Below are 18,212 nucleotides of genomic sequence, written 5' to 3' on the forward strand. Positions count from 1 at the left end.
TTAGAAAGAGGGGTAGGATGGGTGATAGAGAAGCAGTTAGAGAAGATCGGTGAGATTGAGTGCACTGAGAGGACAAAGGGGAGGACGGAGGGGGAAGAGGGAGGAACTGCAGAGCACAACCCAACTAGCCTCACAGCGATGCAAGGATCAGGCCAAGAAAGAAAGGACGGGGAAGGGTTATAACATATAGCAGAGGAGCACGAACAGTCAAGGCGGGAGCAGAAGCAGAGCGAGAGAGAGGGATGGGGAGTCCTAATGCGAAAACAGTGGTAATGGCAGGTGTAGGCAGCTTTGACTTTCACAAAGAAGAGGAAAAACAACTTTTAAACGCAGCCATCAGTTAAAGATAGGCAGATTTGACTTTCCTATAGGCAAGTAAAAAACAGCTATTGAAAAACACAGCCAGCAGTTAAAGATAGGCAGCGTTCGAAAATAAAATAAAAGGCCTATCTATTAAATGTAATGAGTAGTATCAAAAACCCAATTTGATTTTCAAATAGAGGGAAGAAAGTCCTACATTTATAGAACAGGAGCAAATACAAAGCACACAGATGAGACATCAAAATAAGGCAGAGGGCCTAACATTCATGCGCAACAAGCGATATCAAAGCCCCCAGATTAGGATTACTAAATAGGGGTAACAAGCCTAATAGTAAACATAGCAGGCAAGTTGTAGACAGATCGATTTTACTGGCCATAACACGTGTTTCAGGCTGGGTAGACCGGTAAGAGCAACGCAGAATGAGGCAACAAAGCAGAGGAACACTTAGGCGAGTCAAGTAGTATTGTGTGGAGGCAAGATCATAGTTTGGTCGTGCAAGGCAGTATGCACGCAGAAATGAGGGCATCCAACCAAGAAGATCAGGGTGAAAAGTTTGTAGCGATATGACTTGAAGGATCTTAGGAAGGTACAATTGTAGAAGTTAAAAGTCAGGAAGTAGGGTCAAATGAGAGAAGTTAGTGGTCAGTGCAAGACCGTTAAGGTCAGTATGATGCCTCCTAGATGGTGCAGGGAGCGCGGTAAGGCGCCAGGATACCGAGCGATGAAAGGAACTTGGTTGTGTGTGAATTGGGACTCTAAGCAAAGGGAACATACAACTGCGGCTTCAGCGAGGAGGGAGAATAGAGATGGCAGAGAGCAATGCAGGGGAATCAGATCAAGGACAAGGACGAAGATGCCACCTCCAAGGGGTTTAGATGGGGGGGGCACTTCACCAGAGAACACAGCGGGAATCGACAGGGGTTCTTATAACTACCCCAGGCTACGTGGAGAGATGGGAAGGAGGGGTGCTTACCAGTGATCACAGCGTTCTGGGTCCGATGGGAGGCATATGGCAGCTCTGGGAATAATGGGCAGGGCAGAGGGCCCTAACACGACTGGGCAGGCCCAGACTGGAACTCTCCTAGGCCCTTAAAGGTGGACCTGCGAGGGGGCCCGCTTCACCTGCTGCCTCCCGGGTCAAGGCTCAATATGTTGAAACGCCAATCCAATCAACGCGCTCCTCGTAGGGACAACGGTGCTCCAGGGATGATGACGAACTCGGTGGCCATGATGAAGCGGCCGTGCGAGTAGGTTACTCAGGCAGCAGCTCCATGTGGTCTGGATCTTAATAGAGTTAGAGACCTGGGATTTTCAAGCTCCTCCCACTATGCTACTACTCCATTCATTTTTCATTCCTAATTTTCAGAAGATAAGATTTGAGCATCTTCCCCTTCAGTCATCGAGGACGGAACTGAATGTGCACCCTCCACTGTTAGTCTCAGTGGATGTTCATTATTGTTGTGTAACCCCCATATATTTACTTGTACTGGCGCATGTTCCCCACAGCTACTTGTGGTGGGGGAGATGGGTGATATCTTTAATTGACCACCTGAAAAACTGGCTTCTCCAGTGCACACAGCAATTGTTGTTTTTGGGTGATATAGGGGGAAAAACTGAAGGGAGCTAGAGACTGGGGGAAGCATAGCATGACATGCTGGAAAGGTGCCTGGCTGTGTTTATATATGACATACATTTTCTCCAAACATGAACAGAAAGTGTGACACTTAACACTTAGGCACTTTATCGAACTCTGCAAAAAGAAATATGGAGCCTGTGAGCGCCAGCCAACATTTTCTTTAGACAATATATATCTTAACATAACTCTCTAGAAATAGTGGGGTGCAAAACATAAGAAAGCCCAAGGACTAGTTCCTGTTTCTACATATTATGCCAGAAATACTAAAAAGCCAAGAATAAAACTAGGCTTTTATCACAGAAATATGTATTTTGTTCCAAAACAGTTATTGAAAACATGGGTGCCTCACACACAAAGACCACCATATACAGCAGCTATCAAGGTCATTGGGGCTACAAAGATACATAAGCAGCACCCCTCAATAACAAAGTGCCCACACCCATCAATAGATGGAAAGAGCAGTAATACCACAGCCCCCACAAATCTCACAGCAGGGAATAGTTTGCCAAAAGGCATGGTTTGAAGCTTGGGGACGGGAAATTCTGACAATAATCAACACATGGAAGCCAGGCCTTCAAGTAATTGGTTGGTTGATTGATTATACAGGCAGTAACTTTGTAGGCAACCAAAAAGTCCCACAAAAGTCCCTCTCCTTAATCCACCACTGTGCCAGCAACGGCCCATCAGGATTCTTCCAACCCTATGCAATAGTAATTATAGCAGCCAGCAAAAGATGAGTCACCAGTTGAGCCCTAGATCCCAATCTGGGATAAACACCTTCCACAAAACATCCCAAAAGAAGAACCAGTGGATCAACTGCAAAGTTCACTCCAGAAATCTCCCTAATGAGTGCGAAGATGGTAACCCAAAAGGTGTGAATCACAGGGCAAGACAACCACATGTGGAAGTAACTCACTCGAAGACCGCACCCCACCGGCATGCCGCATAGAGGTCTGGGTTCACCATATGTAAAGTCAGAGTAGGTAAGTACCATTTACAGCACAATGTGTACATACATTCCCTATTGGCGACTCATTTGGAAGAAGTATGATTTCTGGATCAAGTTTCCTCACAGGTGTTATAATCTATGTGATTTCCCAGTTTCCCAGTTGTTGATGTAAGAGGATTTAGCTAGTAATACACTTACTCCAAGAAATGTTTAAGAAATTAGATTTTACCACAATCAACCCCCTCAACTAAGATAATCTCTAGTCCCACTGGAGTTCTAGTTGTTCTAAATTGCCACTGCTGAATCTGAGTATATCGGAATTGTTCATTCTCGCCTGTCAGGTTCTCATTCCTAGCATTCATGTCACAACACCAACTGGCTGAAGGCACACTTGCTCGTTCTGCTCATCACCCATCCCTGAGGTCCATGCAACACCAACTGGCTGAAGGCACACTTGCTTGTTCTGCTCTTCACCCATCTCTGAGGTCCATGCAACACCAACTGGCTGAACGCACACTTGCTCGTTCTGCTCATCACCCATTCCTGAGGTCCATGCAAAACCAACTGGCTGAAGGCACACTTGCACATTCTGCTTATCACCCTCCACAATACCTACAAGTCTCACAAGTACACAACATTCATCACCAGCCCACATGAGACTCATACCCACATCACGCCACATGGACACAGCTGATTAACAAGGAAACAGCATATACTCCAGGACCCAGCATCATCTGCAAGGACTAGTATCTCTGACATCAGCATGGCTATATAAGCCCCACCCAAACCTGAAGCTTAGCGTTACTCCTTTGTCCGATTATGCCTTACTTCCGGTCACCCACTCTATCTCCACGAGAGTCTGCTTCCTACCGGGCCGCACCTGCAAACAAAAGAATAACAACAGTGGGCCTCATTCAGAGTATGGCGGTAAGGCAACAACGGCACCGGTATCGCTACCAGCACCATTGCTACCGTACCACCATACTACGTGTTCTGATCGCGGGTGCCCTTGCAGCCACCAGGTTTTACCGGGTGGCCGCACTGTCACCCGCGAGCAGAACTTGAAGGTAGCAACGGTACCGTTAATAACGGTAACGTTGCTACCACCCTATCCATTCCCATTGAACCCTATAGGGCTCAATGGGAATGGGGAATAATTTTTACCCGCTCCCAGAAAAGGGCAATTACTGGGTCCAGCAAGCAAGTAATGACCCGGCAATTGCCCTTTTTTGGGCGTCGGAATAAAATGAATACAGGCGGCTGCCGTGCCAGTCCTACAGGCACGGCTACCGCCAGCCTCGTAATGAGGCCCAGTGAGTCGCTTACCTGCTCGTGTGCCACATTCGACGCAGCTCACACTCTCAGAACCGTGCTAGCTACTGCCTCACCCTCATGCAATGCGTCCTCAGCTACCGACTAACTGCACCCTCAGCTACTCTCCTTTGAGAATACTTACTGACTCCAGCTCTGTGCTTCGTGTCTTTTGTCTCCGATCTACCGCACTCCCCTGAAAGAGAAAATAGAATCTGTTAGTGTTCAGACAACACCAGAACCGTGCACACATGTCCAGTGATGTAACTCGGCCAACATGGGCGTAACTGAACCCCATTTTAGAACCAGTGGAGAAAGTGGAATGTACTGAAAGAACGTTGTCTCAGAGTAAAAAAAAGGACAATCTATTGACCCTGCCAGTGGCAGCTGGAATACAAGGTCAAATGTATCTTTACAGTATGCAAAAGAAAGGGGGAATCCATTTTATACAACTGTGACAGGCATTGAAGACTCACACTAATCCAGTGTGAAAAACTGTTCCCCGAAAGTCCCAACTTCCTAAGTGCTCTGCGCAAGTAATATAGCTACACCTGTGATGAATTTAGAAGGGTAGTTGCACGGGAAAGTTTGGTCCAATCTATGAAGGCATAGATGCCACTTCACAAGGAGAATTGGCCTGTTCAAGGATAACCCATTTGTAGGGGGAGGGAGGTGCAGTCCCTAAAAGATTGAACACAAGATATCTGGGTAGCTAAGTAATGCCTCTCCAGTTGACGTTGCTCAACATGACAGCCCTGGGGATTCTGGGTTTCTGATGAAATACAGAACACTGGATTGCGGTGTCAATAAATAGATATGACAAATAAACCCCAAAGTCACAGGAACAAAAATACAACAAAAAACTTCCTGCTTCTAGCTACAATTACCATAATTCATAAATGATCATGGAACATAGCAAATATTTAAAAAAAACATCCATGAGGCTGAGAAAGAGAGATTGACAACATCTGAATTCTGAAATGCATTTAATAAAGTGCAACATATTAAAGTGACTGTGCTAAAGTGAAGCTAAAAATCAAAACATCAAAAAAGCATACAGAAATAAATCAGAAATTAGACAAGCGGAATATAACGTCCGTTAACAAATTCGGGGGAGTGGGAGTGATGCGAGTGATGTAAGTGCTGCATCAGTTACATCAGGGTAGATATAAACTGATGTTATATTCTGCTTTTCTAATTTCTAATTTATTTCTGTATGCTTTTTTGATTTTTTGAATTTTAACTCTACTTTAGCATGGTCACTTTAATTTTTTCCACTTTATTAAATGCATTTCAGAATTCAGATTTTGTTGATGTCTCTTTCTTAGCCACATGGATGTTATTATTTAAAATATTTGCTATGTTCTATATTAATGTATGAATTATGGCAATTGTAGCTTCAAGCAGGAACTTTTTCATTATATTTTTGCAGTGTCCATAAGGCAGCCATGGGAACTTTGACCGTTAGTACCTGACAGAAGTACAGAAATCTCAGTAAGAGATTAATCTTTACTACAGAGATTTGCCCCATAAATGATATATCTATTTTAAAACTACAGACACCAAGCAAATTACCCTTTAATTTCATAAACCGTCATGATATTTGTTTTCAAATGGAATGCAGCTTTTTGTTATATGTATAGAAAAGGATTTCTATTTAAGAATGTATAGTGTTCTTTCTAATTCTGTAAGCTTATTTCAGCCAAAGCATGCGAGATAAGTCAAATGTACATAGTGTATTCCGTCTTTTAGCAGCCATCAGATTATCCTCAGTATTATCATTGTAGGAATATATTTTAAATGTATCAAATGTCCATAATTATATGTTAGACTATTGAAAACGATACAGGTAACACATTACTGTTTAATTGCATGGCCAGATAGCATTTCTCACTTGGTTTTGCCAATGCGTGTTTGCTAGTTTTCCAGTGATTCTGATTGAGGCTACATTTCTGTTCAACCTCTATTAGAAAACATTGCTGTAAGGGGGGAGGACCGAGAACCAAGTGGATTATAAATTCCCCATCTCGAGGGCCAGATCTTCTTATCCATCCATCAAAGAAACACATTAGCGTCACTGCAACAAAATAATCCCATGCCCAAGGTATTTAATTAATGGTCTGCCCCAACTCACATGGGCTAGGTTTAAGAAAACTACTCTTAAATATAAATTAAAATGCATCCCAGTAAATCCAAATAAATGGTTCTCCAGCTGATAAAGATCTGAAGTGCTTACACAATTAAATGGCCTGCCGGTCCAAGTAGGTGGCTTAAAAGGAAAATATTTGCACGTAAGAATTTCAACTCTGAACCCTCTGCAAAATTCACCATCTGAAGTTAATGGAAAGCAAATAAATCAACCAATCAGCCATCCATACTAATTATTAGCTTCGCAAGGGACCTCTGAGAGCTGTTCACATGCTTGATTATCATAACAAAGAATATTTGTGTGCATAGATCAACAGAAATTAAGTGACTATTTAATTAGCAATTGTTTGGTACATTTAAAAAGATGTTGACAATATCTTTAAAATGCAGAGGTTAAGGATCAAAATGACTACTGTTCTGAAACTGCGAGTCTCCCCTACAGAATGAGATCAAAGATGACATATTAGTATGAATTAATAATGTATCAATTATGTAATTATTCATCATACAGTCCCAATTCCTTGCAGAAATCTATGATGGATATCCCTGGATTTGGCTTGATGATGCAATTTTAAAAATCCATATTTTATTGATGGAAAAAAATGTCTACTGGATATATGGAGAGGAAACATATGATTCTGAGTCCTAAATGTCCTGTCACATATGTACACATATGATAAATCATTGAAATGAAGGGGTGTATTCTTTGGAAGTGTCAATTTGTTAAGCAAACCAAAGGAAATATTTGGTCAATCAGAGGTTGCAATGTCAGTATGACATTGGGTGGGAAAACCAGAGGGAATTAAAGTTGAATCCCACATTAAGGGCCTCATTACACGGATGGTGGTAAGGGTTTACCGGTACCGGTATTTTACCGGTACCAGTAAATCCTTACTGCCTTACTACGAGGTCCCTTTGCGGGTTGGGGAATTTAATGCCTGTTTTTTGCAGGCGTTAAAAACCAACCCGCAAAGGGACCCGTGGAGCTAATTACGGTACCGCAATTTGCGGTACCGTAATTAGCGCCTTCCCCATTCCCATTGAGGCCTATGGGGAAAAATGGGAATGGGGAAGGGCAATGGTGGAAGGGGGAATTACCGCCCCGCCAACCTTGGAATGGGGCGGTAATTCTCCTTTCCACCAAGGCGGTGCCGGTATTTTACCGGCATGAACCATGGTGCTAATAGCGCCATGGTTCACCGCCATCCGTGTAATGAGGCCCTAAGTGTAACAAAGGGTGTTCTGGGAGTTTGACTGCTGCAGAAAGGGACATATCTGTCCAACCAGGTGTGTGCCTCAACTGGAATAAGATATGGAGATGGGAGTTACCATGCACCTTGTCCAAGAGGAAGCCTGAAACAGATCTGATTCCCAGAGGTGGATGAAACAGTTCCAGAAAAGCCAAGCTGACTGGGTGATTGCGTTGAGACTCAGAGTGTCCATCTTGGCTCTGTGCCTTAAAAAAAGAATACAAAAAGGATTATATGATTCCCCCAATACAATTAGATATATGTCCTCTAGAATCATTAACCTGCTTAGTCCCCGGAGCATGAGAAACTGTATGGAAAACAGTTAGGGAGATTGATTTCAAATAGAATACTTTAATATTTAGTGGGAAGGGCAACTTGCCTTCTCACTTTATTCAGAGACAAGTGAGATTTAATTTAAATTAGAACAAGGAGCATTTTGTGCTTCTTGTACAGTGCAGAACATATATAATTTTGCTGGGCAGAGAGCAAAGCATTTTATAGTTCATAGCCAAGTAAATTAAACCCTGCACATTTTCACCGGTGAAAACCGACTGGATTTGTGGTCTGGTGTACAACATATTACAGTTGGATAATGGATTGATACATTGTGACCTGTGAACACATACATATTTAAAACAGACATATTGGGATGAAAGGGAGCTTAGATGGGACACTTCCACTTCTATAGAAAATGATTCAAGTTTAAATGAACTTTCAAACCTCACTCAAGATATAGCACAGAAAGGGGAGAACCCTGTACTATATAATCAAAATCTGTGAAGTAAAGTACAAGGGTTACATTTTATGCTTTCAAACAATCACAAAACCATGCTCTTAGCTTATGTAGACAAATCAATTTCGGTGCAACCCATTTTAGCTTGTGTTTCACTTATATACACATACTATGACCTCACAGCACCACATCTACACATTGAGGGAAATTCTTTTCAATTGTACTTTATATCAATGTCGATTTTCTATACAACCTTTCTCTGATACCAATGCTTGTCATCGATATTGGAGAAAATAAAATGTTCTGAAGAATCTGTCATTTATTAAAAGAAAGCTTGTTTTATGTGTATGTTGTGCAAAGTATTTTTTTTTTTTTTTTTTATTTATTTGTTTACAATTCAATGAAATGAATTTTTACAAACAGTTGAGAGCGACAGCAACCCTTAATGAGATGCGCCGCGAGCTTTCATGTAGTTATGTCAGATTCCTGGTGAGAATAGGATTACCTCTTCCAGGTCAATGTAATGTTTAGATGGAGTTGGATGGGCTCAAGCGGACGTAAAGGGCCGAATGCGTAAAAGATACCAGAGGAAGCTTAATCTCCCTGATTACCATTATGGTGATAAAGTGGTGGCTTTGGAGGTATTGCTCTCGTTCGTGGTTTGTGAACTGGAACTGATCATTTCAAAGGCAGACTCCAGGATTTTGACAGTCGCGATTGTCCATCTGGTTTTTTCTCCCGACATTAACCTGTTCCACCACATAAGTTCTTCTTCCTCTCCGAAAGATGTGTGTTCACAGACCAGTGTCGATAGGTAGGTGGCTCGAATTTTTCTCACCATAGGACATCTGAGTAAAAGATGTTTAATTGATTCTGTCGTAGTGGGATTGTGGCAAAGGCGACAGATAGTGTCAGTTGAACTGGATCTGATTGCTAAAATTTCTCTCGTCAGCAGGAGGTTGAAACGAGCTCGCATGAAGAATTTTCTTAGCTGTTGACTTGGGAACTTCGAGCAGTATGGGATAGGTACGTTGAGTCTGTTAAAGGTGGGTGGGAGATTCATGGTCAGTTTGTTTGTTTGAGCTTTCGATAGAGTCAGGATCCAATCAAGTTCCTTTAACTTTCTTTTAACTCTTTCCGGATTGTGCTTCAGGTCATCGACTGAGCATGCTATGTCTGATAGCTTTCCTTTTAAGTTATCTGACCATGCGGTTAAGTTCGTTGTTCGCTGCTTTGCGATTTCATCAGCTACGATTCTGTAGATTGATGGACTATCTGGTATTAAGGTATTTCTGAAGAGAGTGAAAGCGTGTAGCATCACCGTTGTTTCTAGCGACTGTAGGCCCAAGTCTCGTCTGATGAGGTCCATCGAGGTGGAATTTGGTAGACCTAGAGCTGATTTCCAGATTAAGCTTTCTAATCGGCGCCAGATGCTGTTTGGTATGGTCAAAGTTGCTCCCATACCGTATGTGAGTGTGGGCACCACTTTTCCTTTATAAAATTCGATCGCTGGTTTGAGTGAAAATTTGCCAAATCTGTTGTTAACTGTTTTCATCTGGGCTGCAAGATTGCGCGCTTTGTCCCACAAGGCTTGTTGCATCGTGGCCTCCCTAGCTGAATGGTCGATGTGTACCCCTAGGTACTTAATGCTGGTAACCACCTCGATAGGAATTGAGTCCATAGTCCATGTGAAATGTGGATTGATCTTTTTTCCACCTTTTCCAATTATCACGATTTTTGATTTCTCTTTGTTGATTTTCATGTTGTTTTCTCCCATGTATAGAGTCAAGTTGGATAGTTGGCGTTGAAGTCCGATCTGAGTTTGATCTAATAGAATTAGATCGTCGGCATACATGAGACGTGATATGTGCTCGTTACCCAGCTTCGGTGGTGCCATCTTGATGCCCGCTTCTGTATCTTTCATGTCACCTAAAAAGGTGATGAATAGTTGGGGGGCCATCGGGCAGCCTTGTTTGACCCCTCTCTCTACGAATATCTCTCTTGACAGGAGACCTTGATTATTTAGTCGGATTCTTAGTTTGGTGTTGGTGTGAAGAGCCATCACTGGGTCTAGTATTTCGGGAGGGCAATGCCATTTTTCCAGTTTGACCCAGAGCTTTTGCCTGTCGACTCTGTCAAAGGCCTGGGACAGATCAACAAAGGCCAAAAAGAGAGTTGGTGCGCCCTGTTTGACCCTAGCTTTTAAGATGTTGAGAAGAAGAATATTGGCAGACGTGCTCCCCCCTTTTAGGAAACCCAGTTGAAAGGGGTCATACGCCGGTGATTGATTTGCCCAGATCCTGAAGTGGCTCAGGAGCAAGGAGGCGAATATCTTTCCAATTATGTCCAGAAGAGCAATTGGACGATAGTTTTCTGGATCTTCTCTGTTCCCTCGTTTGAAAATCGGGACGACCACCGCGTTTGTCCACGAGGGCGGGATGGTCCGAGTCCTGGCGCATTGAGTGAAAATAGCGCTGATCAAGATTGACCATTGCTCAGGATTTTGTTTAAGATCAATATTGGAAAGGCCATCGGGTCCTGGTGCTCTTGATTTTTTCAATTTGAGAATGATCTCCTTTATATCATCTTTGGAAGATAGATTAATCCAGGTCTGCGAAGTTCTTCTGTTTTGGGCTGGCGCGATATGGGCCGAGGATTCAAACAGGTTACCGAAATGGTTGACCCACCGGGTTTCGGACACTGTATTGGCCATGTGCACGGGTATTTTATTATCAGATTTCTTGATGAGAGCCCAAAAGTCTCCAGACTTTTTTGAGCTTAGGACCTGGAGCATTTCTTCCGCATCTCTTTGGAACATTTCGTGTCGGTGGAATCTAAGCCATGCTTTGTATCTGTTAGATTCCAACCTCCATCTGTTCCAGATGTTTGGCGAGTTATCGTTTTTTACTTGCCTCTTTAGTTTTCTTAGTAGTCTTTTCTTTTCTGCGACCTTTATGTCAAATGAATGAAGATTTATTTTCTTTTGTAGGCTGATTCCTGATTTTAGCTTCTGATGTTGTAGAAGAAATGGCAAGTAATCTGGATTTTGATTCGAGGTTTCTTTACTCCCAAAGCGCATTGTGTATTCGTTAGTTATTCTTTCCAGATTTATCTTGGTCAGATGGACACGTGTTTGTTGATTATTCGATGCAATTTGATAAGAATAATGATCGTTTTTCGAGCTTTGTGTCTTCCATTTGATTTCCAGTAGGTTATGATCGCTCTCTTTGGTCTGGATCACTGAATAGTCTACAATGCGATCCACCAGACTGTGTGACACAAAGAAATAATCGATGTTAGCCCTGGATTTACCCCGTTCCCAGGTGGAGGTGCCGATCTTCCAGGAGTTGAGCTTCGAAACATCGTGAAAATTGCGCGATTTCATCAGTGACAGCCATGCGCGTCCTCTTTTTTCGGCTGGGGTTTTGTGCGATGAAACCAGATGTTCACGCTTGTCGTTGCAGTTTGCGTTTAGATCGCCACATAGTATTATGTGGGAATCTGGAGCCTCTGATATGATGTCATCAATTGTGTTAGCAACTTGGGTGCAGAAGACTTCAGTGGAACTTTGCGCCGGGTTCCAGTAAACCGTAATAAGTACCAAGGTTTCTCTTGCAGTTGAGTTTGACTGATCACTCACTTCTTCCCATTCAGTTTGTATGGCTAAAATGTCTCGCGACGTCTTCAGTGTTTTCTTTAGGGAGATTCCCGATCTAGCTTTTACTGCAATTAATAGGCCAGAGGACGGACGGCCCAGGATGCCTTTTGACGCAGGGGAGAACGCTATTTCGAAACCGTCAAGCAGTGGTTTCTCCACCAGCCAGTGCTCTTGGAGGCATACTATGTCGTATGCCCCCAGGTTTAGATTTGCCGGGTTTGCCAGGTGTGAATGCCCTCTGGTGTTCCAAGAAGCCATCGAGATCAAATTGGGCAGGTTCTTTGGATTGGTATCGTTGGATGCGGATAGGATCGGCCGATGGCTGCTTTCTAATTGCTATGTCTCATTATGCCTTATGAGCGAACTTTTTAGCCACGACCATAGGCCTTTTTGACGGTTGTCTTCTCCTAGCTTTTTCTCGTAGGTTGTTTTCGTGATGTTTCGGTCTTCCCGGCGTTCATTAGTGGGTCGTTTTGTATTTAAAAACCCGGGCAAATAACCAGCGATGGGTGAATTGAATTAGACTGTGCTGCTTAGAAGTTGCCTTATATTGTTGAGGATAAGAAGATTAGAAATAGAATATGAATTCTCGAATGCGTGAGTGTGTGAGGTATCTTAGTGAGATCCTGAGGCAGGCAAACGTTTCTTTTATGTAATATACTGTGGTGACTTCCCCATCATAAAGTGAGGGGACCGCCGTTGAATTGATTTTAGTTGTAATAACATACACTATGGATTCTTAATACAGCCTGTTTATTTTCTTAATTCAACACACCAATATATATCATTACAGTGAAAAGACCATGCCTGGCTACAGATTATTTCAAATGTGCCATGCACCCACTGACTAGTGTGTCATCTGCGTCTCCTAACCTGAGCATCTAGAAAGGCCAATTTCATGCATGATATGTGAGGAGGTCATTTTACAGGACCTCACCAATGGGATCTGTTACATTTTTGCAGAGCAGGCAACATTTAAAAATGGATTCCTTTAGGAATCTAATGCATTTAAAACATTATGTTGGTGTGAATGCATACATATGGAGGTTGTGGAATTCCATTTTGTGCCCTTGCACCACTATACAAATAAATGGAAACATGAAATAGTGTAAGGGCATGCATAAACATTTGATGCATGCATTCTAAGCACACTTTTGACTCTACTCATAAAGGACAATTACCTCCTGGTTATTTTCCCTGGTTTTACACTGTCATCAGCTGGACAGATGTGGCATGATCCTCAAAGAGTTATAATGGAACAAATCAGGCTATGCCTGTGAGCATCTTATATTTGCACCTGTTCTATTGTACCCGAGTCACCAAGCCTGAAACTGGGGCAAATCTTGAGATGTATGGAGCCTCACTGAAATGCTCATGCCAAAATGCAATTAAAACAAATGTTCTCAGGTGTGTCTGAGATATGGTCCATACATCCTAATTTCTCCAGTTTTAGGCTTCATGAATCAGGTGTAGGGCAGCTGGTACAATCTGTGATTCTAAAAATAAAACTAAAGTGATGAGTGCATGCAGTCGGTAAGATAGCTCGTTTTACGAAAAAAATAGGGGAGCCCCCAGCGTGTTCAGTGTGGGTTCAGGGTAAAGTACAAAGTAAACAAAGAAGAATATAACTCACACTGTAAATGTTAAGGTCTAATTTATGCTAAATTTACCAAACCAATGTATGTTCTGCTCCTAAAGAGTCAGAAAATAGGGAAATACCAAGAAGAACAACTGGAGCGAAACTGACCATAAATTTTAATGAAACAAAAAGGAAATTAGTTAAAATGTCCAATGTACAACAAAAATGAAAGAAAATAGTTCTAAACAATACAATAAGGATTTGTACATAGATTGTTCAGATATATAAACAGTGAATTAAACAAAATTGTCAAAGTAGATGGTTAAAATATAGAGAGAGATTTGTTCAAAGCATGGACAAAAATCACATTTGGCATACAAATTGCAAAATTAGACTTAGCATTTAGTATGTGCACAGTATTATTCCGACTGTCTTTTATCAAAGTTTTCTATCCTATGTGTGTATTCATGATCAAGGTATGATCATGTTTTGTGGAGCTGCCTACGTGCCAGTATTGAAACTATGGATAAGTAGTAATGCATACAGAAGCATTAGTTCTTGCGATATTGATATGCGCTGTACTAAAGGCACGTTTCGGCTATTGCCATCTTATTGCCGGTAAGATAGCTCAGCTGGTTCAGCGCTCGCTGCTGTGATCTGAGTGTGATTTGCAGGTTCGAATCCTGGCATGGCCAACTCAGCCTTTCATCCTTCCAAGGTTGATAAATAAGTACCAATTTCGGTTGGGTGATATTGTATGTAAATATGTGCTCTGTAAAGCGCTTTGGATAAAGGTGCTATATAAATAACACATCATTAACATCATTATTTTGAATTAATCTGAAACACTGTCACTGCTCTTTGCAACCTTCGACTTCACCATTTTATAGCCCGCCGGCGCCATTGCAAAAGGCTTGTAGCCCTATGCAAATCAGTCAGGTACCGCCACTAATGGGGGCAGCCCAGCCCAAACCGCTAGGGTAGACCCCCGCTGCACAGAAACACAAGAGACCCCAGACAAGTTTCTGCATTGTTGGGCCTCCACAATGAGGTGCAGCTTGGTTCCGTATGGCTCAGCAAGCAAGGGACCCACGTCTGGGCATACCCTCTCTCACACAGAGAGAAAAACTAGAACCAGAAAACGTCATGGGTAAATGGTTTTGAATGAATCTCAACCAATCTGGGATTCTCACAGGAATCTCCTAATTCGCCCTTGTTCAAATCTACATGACTAAGCCTCATGGTTTGGATTGTTATGGACCCAGATCTATCAGGCACTGTCCTGTGTGTATTTACCTCAGAAAGATTAAGGCATGGAATCATAGGCAAAGACTCTGATTGAGAATCAAACCCGGGATATAGGCTGGTAGAGAGAAACTCCCTGAACCCCCTTACTTACACATATTAAGTAGCTTTGGGTTTTCACCCCAAGTTACTAGGGTACTCCAGACATGGAACCCTTGCACACTGTTCTTAGAGAGGCACAGCTCCACCTCACTGACGAGGCCCAACCAGGACGAAACACATTGGGCCTCATTACGAGGTGGGCAGTAAGGGATTACCGGTACCAGTAAGGGCACCGGTACTGGTAAGGGCACCGGTACTGGTAATCCCTTACCGCCCTATTATGAGTTCCCTTTGCGGGTCCTCCCTTAACGCCTGGTTTTACCAGGCGTTAAGGACGGGACCCGCAAAGGGACTTTGGTGCTAATAATGGTACAGCAATTTGCAGTACCATTATTAGAGCCTTCCCCATTCCCATTGAGCCCTATGGGGGCTCAATGGGAATGGGGAAGGGCCATGGTGAATGGGGAATTACCGCCCCCGCCAACCTAGGAATCTGGCGGTAGCGCAATTACTGCCGGATTTAAGGGTCCGCCAAATCAGGACTTCGGCGGATTTCACCCCAGCTCTTAGCTGGGAGGAAATCCACCGAAAATTCGTGCTCATACCGCCGGCGGGAAATCCACCGGCAGTATTAGCGCAAAACTTCCCCATTGAGCCGAATAGGGCATTCCCGAGTGGGTTCAAGGTGGAAAGTGGATTAACATTACCGCCAAACTCGTGATCCGGCGCTATTAGTGCCAGGGAGTTCGGCGGTATGAAAGGGGCCCTTGGGGTCCCTCGCGATATGGAAACAAGGTAATAACCATACATGAAAGGATGCGCCAGACACGAGATTCAAATTCCCAATGCTAGGGCTTATTGCAAGCAAAAATAGTCCCAATTGGCCAACTGTGGTCTCACGCCCCGCGACGTGTATTCTCTAGACCTCGAGGGACGCAAGAGAGCGAATTACGTACATCAGTTACATATATACAAAATGCATATCATACAATCAGCTATTTCATGTTTAACACCCCCCAACCTGCACACGGGGGAAGAGCCACATTCCAAGCTTTGCTATCTATGAGGTGCTATTAGTGTCCTGGGAGCCGACACACTCTAAAGGGTTTTGTGAGGGGGGGCCGTAAGAAGAGCATAATTCAAGCCTTTAGCTGCTTTATTCTAACATATTCTACCACAGTACGAGACTGGCTGGCAGCTGTGAAATGATTAAATGCCCTGCAGCTCTCCCTCAAGGCTACAGAGAGGGAGCGTGGGCATTCGTTTCTGGGCTACTCATGAGGAGTTTCAACGAACTCCTCAATCCCGCGACCTTGCCCTTTCATATTCAGACAACAATGTTAAAAGTTGAGCAGAGTAAGCAGAATTTGCAAGAATTGCAAGCTGCAAAGCAGTTTCAGACAGAAAGCAATGAGCAATGGTTAACAAGCAAAATGGCGATTCTTGCTACATTTAAAATGGCCGCTTGTTCATCAAGCATAGCAGTCTGTATTTCTATAATTCTGTTCATAAGACGGTTGGCCTTCGGCCATCAAGATACGTCTATCATTCAAATGAAGGGTATTCACTTTTCCAGATTGACATGTAGGGCAGATAGCGCCGGCGGTAATAGCGCCTGCGTTACCGCCCAAGTCGTGATGAGGCCCATAGTCTGGGGCTGCTGTTGGTACTCTTGTTCAGAAGAGAATTGCCTGGCATTTCGGTGCTGGACTGCCCTTGGGCAGGACAAAGACTGATATTTAGTGGCCATTTCTCTTCTGTGAAAGGATGGTGAGCTAAAGACTCTGGTTGAGACTCAAACCCGGGATATAGGCCGGTAGTAGAGAAAATCCCAGAACCCCCCTTACTTATGCATAGAATCATAGAACAGCAGGCATACATTTAGGAGAATTTCAACACTGTGAGACACAGAATGGGGTTTGATTACAAGTTTGGCGGCAACAGAAAAACATGCAGTATTTCTGAATACTGCATGCTTTATTACTCCACCAGAGTACGAGATTCGTTTCCAAAATTCTTTGTTTGTTTCATGTGCTTTGGTGCAGCGGTAATTATCGCCACACAAGATCAGTACTGCATGAAATATTACTGCGTCCAGGAATCCTGGATGCTGTAATATGGTATTTCTCCATGGAGTTCAATGGTACTCCACCAACAATGGAGACTAACTTAAGGGTCCACAAGACCCTGAACGATGTGGACCCTTCAAGGTAATGCATGTGATAACAATATTACCGACTGCTGTTATTTCCAGAGAAAATACCTCCAAACTCGCAATCAGGGTCTAATGAGATCTTTAAAATACACTGGGCCTCATTACGACCCTGGCAGTCCGGGAACTACGGTATCGGTAATGCTACCGGTACCGTAGTTCCCGGATCGCCTAACTACGTGTTTTGCTCGCGGGTGCCTGACAGCCCTCCAGGTCTGACCTGGCGGGCTGTGTGGCACCCGCGAGCACAACTCGCGGATGCACGGGCACCGTTCTTAACGGTGCCGGTGCATCCATGCACCCCATCCCCATTCTGCCCTATGGGGCAGAATGGAGATGGGGAGGGCGGCATTACCGGCACCCGCGAATGGGCAATTTCCGGGCCGCAACACTCGTAATGGCCCGGTAATTGACCATTTGCGGGTGCCGGTCCCGGAGGCGAGTTTGCCGGTAGCCCTGCCTGTCATAAAGGCACGGCTATCGCCAAACTCTTAATGAGGCCCACTGACTTTTTACAACGAGGGTTGTTTACTCGCTGACCCTTCAAACATGTAAAATGGACATTTTCATGGGCCATACTTATGTCAGCTTGCCGAAACTACTGGTCAAAACTGAGCCGCCTTTTGTTGAAAGCTAGCACAAAACCCAAAACCGCTGGTCAGATTTCACAGCGAGTTAAGCGCTCGTTTTGGACATCTGTGCATAAGTTCGAATTCCAGCGGGGCCAACTCAGCCTTTTACCCTTCTGAGGTTGATAAATTGACTACCACGCAGTGGGTAATGATATCAACTGTTATTACAGCGCGTTGATGCTCTTGAGTGAGCTAGAGCTATATAAAAGCTAGTATTACTATTATTATTATTATTATTATTATTATTATTATTATTATTATTATTATTATAATGTAGTAGTGGTGCAACAGAGACGGTGTATTGTAGAAGAAAACGTGCCGGCCTCACGTGATTTTTGGAAGGCGGGCAGACACAGGAGAGACAGTTGACTCGTTGTCCGAGCCTTGGCTTTTCCTCTGAGCGTGTAATATAACAAGCCCATTAAAGTCTGCAGA

This window comes from Ambystoma mexicanum, chromosome 5p, assembly GCF_040938575.1.
Source record: "Ambystoma mexicanum isolate Mex_15411 chromosome 5p, UKY_AmexF1_1, whole genome shotgun sequence".
NCBI classification, from domain to species: Eukaryota; Metazoa; Chordata; class Amphibia; order Caudata; family Ambystomatidae; genus Ambystoma; species Ambystoma mexicanum.